Source organism: Tamandua tetradactyla, chromosome 10 (assembly GCF_023851605.1).
Source record: "Tamandua tetradactyla isolate mTamTet1 chromosome 10, mTamTet1.pri, whole genome shotgun sequence".
NCBI classification, from domain to species: Eukaryota; Metazoa; Chordata; class Mammalia; order Pilosa; family Myrmecophagidae; genus Tamandua; species Tamandua tetradactyla.
In genome coordinates, this window is record NC_135336.1 from 100692394 (window position 1) to 100698393 (window position 6000).

The 6000-nt window shown below is 65.1% G+C and overlaps 1 long non-coding RNA gene across 1 annotated transcript; it reads right to left on the reverse strand.

Moving 5' to 3' along the window:
- Positions 1-819: 819 nt before the first annotated feature.
- Positions 820-2696, reverse strand: LOC143648092 (uncharacterized). The gene is made up of 3 exons (XR_013158360.1): positions 2338-2696; positions 1804-1890; positions 820-911 (listed from the first exon to the last, which is right to left on the reverse strand). It is a non-coding gene; the product is annotated as an uncharacterized LOC143648092 (long non-coding RNA).
- Positions 2697-6000: the final 3304 nt, after the last annotated feature.

The window sequence follows — 6000 nt, forward strand, 5'->3', positions numbered from 1 at the left end:
TGCAAAGCCAGTGCTGGCCCCTGGTGGCACCGAGGGGCGCGGGAGAGGGTTGATGGTGGGGGCCGGGTGGGGGGGATGTTGTCACGGGAAGGCGAGACCTGGAAGGCCAAGGAGTCGGACTCTGAAAGAAGATGGGGCCGAGACCTGCGCTTCTGCAGGGCTGCGGGCCCCCACAGGAGGCGGTGGCAGGTGTTGGTCCTGGACGAGCAGGTGTGCGAGGGGGCTCCACGGCCCGTCCCCCTTCCGGGCCCACGGTGGCTGCTGTCCCCCTGCCATCTTGCAAGGCAGGGCTGGACCCCAGGGCGTGGCCCCCGGTTCCAGCCACCCCCTCCCGCCCGCCCCTCGCTCTCACGGCTGCTCGAGGGGCGAAGCCGCTGCGGCCACAGCGTGCGGTGTGGTGAGGGTGGGGGCGCGGGGCTGGGGGCTGCAACTGAGCCCGGCCACCCAGCCCTCCTCCAAGGACGTGACGGACCTTCTGTGCCAGAACATTCTGTGATGTCTCGAGAAGTAACTGGAATGAGTGGTTTGTGATGCATTTGATCAAAACAAACAAAAAACGGCCACAAAACCCCAGAGCTCACTTCCCCCACCCTGTGGGCCTTTGCCCGGTGGCGCCTTCTCTCTAGGGGCGGGGCTGGGACAAATCCATTTGAAGGGGTCAGGCAGAGGGCGCCCTGCCTCCCTCCGGAGAGCGGGTGGGTGAACACCCCAGAGCCCCTTGCTTTTCCCGCCATGCCTGCGGGCTCCTTGGTCGCGCCCCCAATGACCTGGTGTTGGCCTCCGTCGCTGACTCACCTGCCAGCAGCATGCGGGGTGGCGGCCACCGGGGCTGGACTGGAACCAGGAGGCGCCGGGAGGAGAGGCACCTCCGGAGGGCTCAGGCCCCATTCCGCCCGACACCTGCCCCAGACCTGGGGGGACAGGACAGAGGGGACGCTTGAAGGAAAGGTGTGGGGGTGGAGGTGAGAGGCCTGGGCCGGCTAGGGCATCTCTGGGTGCTCACTAACCCAGGGCCTGGCCCACCCAGCCAGCCTCTGCAAACACTGTCAACCCCCAGCCTCTGCACCACACTCAGCACGAGGGTGCCGTGCACCGCGCTGGATGCTCCCCGTGCGCCCTGGCCCCTGGGGCCCGGCTGGCTGGTTTCCCTGCAGCTCACTTCTGTCTGCTGCACCAGCCTTTCCCAGGGCAGAGAGAGCTCAGACAGGTGAGCGGGGGGCCTGCATCCCTACAGGAGCTGGCAGCCAGCATCACCCCCACGGCCCTGTCCAGGGCAGATCCTGGGTCCCCGCCTGCCCCGGCTGCCCTGGTGGGAGGTGGGCAGGATCTTGGCTGTGGAAGCTGAACCAGGTTCCAGAGGCAGCGCCTGGGGCCCCTAGGGGAGGGTCTGTAAACCTGGCTCAGGGCAGAAGTCCCGGCCCAGGAGGGAACAGCATTTGTGCCCAGAGGGAGGGGCTTTTCCAGATTCAAGGAGGCTTTGGAAAGTGACACCTGGGCCGGGATTTCCAGGTTGGGTGGGGCTCTGGCACATGGAGATGGAGGCAGGAGGTTCCCCGGGTGGCTGGGAGGAAGGTGTGACCTCAGAGGGGCCGTTGACAGGGCATAGGAGGTCGTTTTGTCAGAAGGTCAGGTCAAGCGGATCTGGGGCTGCTGGGGAAGGGTCTGGGCTGGCCCCTCTCCTAGGGGGGATTGCCTCTGCAGCCGCACAGCTGCACCTGGGCGGCAGGTGGCTGCGGGAGGGGCCCACGGAGCGGCACCTGGAGCTGTACTGGACCGTGTTGGCTCTGGGTGGGGCCCACGTACCTGGAGCTGTACCTGGAGCTGTACCTGGATGGTGGGTGGCATGGAGCTGTCCCTGGCTCTGGGACCTCACTGCCACAGCTGGCTCGGCTGTGAGCACAGGGAGGGTGGCTGGTGGTGGCTCTGCCCGCCGAAGAGAAGAAACCCCCCTGAGGGTGCCCCCAGCCCGTTTGGTGAGGGTTTTTTTTTTTTTGGCATACTTCCATTCTCCACCCCCTTCTCCAAGCTTCCCCTGGGCTCTGTCCAACTCAGCCCTCCCCTCCTCTGGCCGCACACTGGCACCCTCTGGGGAGCTTCCAGAAGGCCCAGCCTGAGTCCCTACAGGGACGCTGGCTCGTTGCTCTAGGCACGGCCATGCCCCGGGGCTGGTAAAAGCTCCCACAGGGTGAGAACCCTAGTTGTCTGTGTGTGGGGAGGGGCACTGGCCACAGCCTGGCCTCCCTTGGCAGACTTCTTCTGAGTGGTCCCCAGGAGTAGGGGGTCCTATCCTCTGGAAGGCCCGGAACCCCCACGCCCACCCCAGGCACTACCCCCCACCTCAGCTGTCCAACCCAGAGCCTCCGTCTCCTTTCGGTCCGGCTTCTCCCCAACTCCAGACGCTTTTTCTGTCCTGCCCTCCAAGGAAACTCTAGAAGGAAGCTGGCGGGTGGAGCGGTTTCTTGAGTCCTTGCGACCAGGGAGGCAGGCCGGCCACACTGTGTAGCCACAACGAGTGGGTGTCTTTGTTTCCTGCCTGGGCCACTGTGATCCCCGCGTCCCCCCACTCCCACTCCCAGCCCTCTAGTGAGCTCTGTCGGGGGCAGGGGGTTGGGAGGGGAAAGGGGGGAAGCAGGGCTCTGTGGGAACCTATCCTGGTCTCACCTGTGCCTTGTCACTTGGGGGACTGCAGGTAGTGAATAGCCGGCTTGGTCTGTGCTGTGGGCCGTGTGTGTATGTGTGTGTGTGTGGGGGGGGGTGGGTAGGTTGGGAGGGGGCAGGGGCACCTGCAGTGAGGACATGGGGGAGGTGGGGCGAGCAAGGGCTTTGGGGGCGGGGGGCGCTGCGGGTGTGGGTGAAGCCTCGGCTGGAGGCCCTGGGCTGAGGCTCAGGGTTGGCCTCGGTAGAGGGGGACACTACTGACTGTGAAGAGCCCCTCGTCCATGCTCCGCCAGTGGGTGGAGCCACATCTCAGTGCCAGTGAGGGTCCCTCCGTGTCCACACGCTAAAAATGCCATGACCCATACGCACCGAAATCCCGAGGTCAGGAGGAGCCGCCTTGCAAGCCCTCGGGTCAGAACTCGGGGGCGGGACAGAGAGACAGGGGCACCTCCAAGACCCAGGGGCACAGTCAAGCGCTTAGGAGGGTCCTGGAGAGGGGCAGACATGGTGTTTGTCCGAGGAATCCTACTGTCCTGCTGATGAGTCGAGTACGTGCTCCTCCGCCTGCTCCTCCCAGCGCCCTGTGTGACTCCAGGAGAAGGAAGGCCTGGGCTCAGGCCGATGAGGCCCACCACGACCTGGCCCCACTTCCCCACCCCCCGCCCCAGGCACTCTGCCCCAGCCCTCTTGGCCGCCTGCCTCAGGGCCTTTGCACTGGCTATTCCGTCTGCCTGGGAGGGCCTTCTGCAACAGCTCTCCCCTGCCTCAGCCTTGAGGGCCTCAAACCCTTCGCTGCTGCTCCTCTAGGGCCTGGAATGGGGCCTGCCCGGGAGGAGCTCCGCAAATGCTGTGGAATGAATGAACCAGGTGATGGTTAGTGATAGCGTGAGAGCGTAAGCATCACTGAAGACAATCTCCCCCAAATCTCCCAGTCTCCTCCCTTGCACTGACATTTCCCTGGGACTCAGTGGATCTAATAGGCAGGAGGGGTGGGGGACCAGGGTGAGAAGCATGGTTTAGCTCCATCGCCCATTTCAATTCTCCACTACTCACAGGGGTGTTAAAGTTGATGGGCAGTTCTGGCAAATTCCATCACCCATTCACTTTTGAGTATGAATTAGTGGAGGTGCTTGCTTTCTCCCCCTAATGCCTTGCTGGATCAGGCTGGACTGAGGGAGTAGAACATTCTCTGGGTGGTGGGAAGAGCAAAGAGTAGGTAATCTAGGGAAAAGTAGCTCCTGGGGGGCGTGTCTGCGCGGTGGAGGATAGTGTGAGGACTTGGAGGTAAGAAAAGGGAGGCACCCGGCCCTCTCCTGGTGCAGCTGGGCCTGGGGGCTGCCCCGTGTAGGAGGAGGCCTGGCTCGGAGCTCCCAGAGCCCTCAGTCTTCACTGGACTTCCAAAAGAACCTTCCACCTGTCAGCAGAACCTTGGAGACGGTTCCGCCGAGTGTACTCCTGGGCAGGACTTTGAGGCAGAGACATAAGGCTCTGGATTCTTCCTGGACTTGGTCTCCTGGGGCTGGGGGTGACCAGGCCAGTGCACACAAAGGCGGGGCTGCGCTCAGAAACACTGGGGTGCCCGCGGTGGGGGCAGAGGCGGGGTTCCTGGGATGGGTGTGGGTGCAGTCGGAGGCGGCTGGCTGGGGCGGGTTAGGTCCCGGCCTGGAGAAGGCGCGGAGCCGGCGGGGGAGTAAAACTCGTAGCTGATGGAGCCAAGTCTTCACGGACGCCCGGGCCTTCTGGGAGAAGCGGGGCTGACGGCTCCAGGCTCCAGGCTCCAGGCTCCAGCCCAGGACACGGAGGTGCGGCGAGCGACAAGGCGCCGGGGGCCGCGAGGTGGGGGCTGGAGCCGCCCAGGTCTGCCCACCGGCTCCCCCTCGCCCTCCCCCAGCTTCCACCGAGCCCACCCCGGGGGAAGGTGACAGGGCGCGGGCGGTGGCCCGGGACCTTGCGGCGCTAGGAGCCCAGCCCCCCCGTCAGGCCGCCGCCGCCCGATTTCGCGCGCCGCAAAGGTGGGGCGTAGGCTGCCCTCCCCCGCGCCCCCATTCCCCACCCCCCCGCCCGCTCCCTCCCGCGCTCCCGCCTTACGCACGTCCGGGCCCCGCCAGGCCGCCGGGCGCCCCGAGCCCGCCCTGCGCAGTTCCGGCCCCTCCTCCCCCGGCGGGCGGTGGCCACCCAGGGCGGGGGCGCGGACACCTGTTCAGCCCCGTGCCAGCTCGGAGGCTCCCGGTCCCCGTGTTCCCGGGCCTCCCCCGCGCACTCCCACCCTCCCCACGTCTCCCTCCCAGCTCGCGGCTCCTCCCCCGGACTTCCCCTCCGCCGGCCACCGCGCCTGGTTGCGGAGTCGATGGGCCGGCCGGAAGCAGCCCCTTCCTGGTCAGTTCTGGGTGCCAACCACCGGGTTAAGGACGCGCCCCTGCCTGGAGGAAGGGGCCTCCCTCCGCGCCCCGCCCTTCCCCCCTTGCCCCGTGACCCAGGCACAGGCCCTTGAATGTCACCGCCTGTGATCTCCAGCCAGTGCCGAGAGGCAGGCCAAGTGCTGGGGTTCTCTGGGACCCCGGGTTCTTCCTCTGATGGGTTCTACCTAGTCTAGGGTTGTTGGGGACCAATAGGAACTGCGGGCAGAAAGTGATCAATTATGATGGGGGGAGGGTCCTACAGTCAGGAAGAGGGTGGGGTGGGGAGTGGTCCAGAGGGGGCGTGTGGTCCCAGGTAATAGGAAGTTCTGTGGACCAGGTGGGGGTCTCCTGGGCTCGCCTGTGCCCTCCCCTGCCTGCCTCTCCCGTGCACCCCGGGCCCTGCCTGTGGTTACAGTATAATAGGTCCCAGACCAGAGGTGACAGCTTCGTCTTTCCCACCAGCTACTACCCATCCTTTCCCACCCTGTCCTTGCTGCTGCCCACATAACCTAGACTTCAGTCCTGCAGCCACACGGCCACACAGGTGTGAACACGAAGGGAGGGGCTCCTGCAGAAAGGGTGGCCCCCCCCCCCCCCCGACACTGCCGCGCGAGCTGCAGGCTCAGCAGGATGGGCCCAGATCTGCCATCCGTTCAACTGAGCCAGGACTCGAACGCCACCGATGCATGCAGCACTGAGTAGGAAGAGGCTGCGTCCTACCCTCACGACTGCTGAGGGGCAGGCCTTGGTGGCTGGGACCCTGCGGTTGTGCAGGCTTCCGTGATGTACGTGCATGTGTGTGCATGCACTTTTGCATCCATTGCATGTGTGTGTACCTGCATGTATGCACATGTGTGCAAGGGTACACAGATTCATGTACACACATGCATGTACCAGTATGTGCATATTTCTGCATGTGTGCATGCATACATGTGCATGTTTG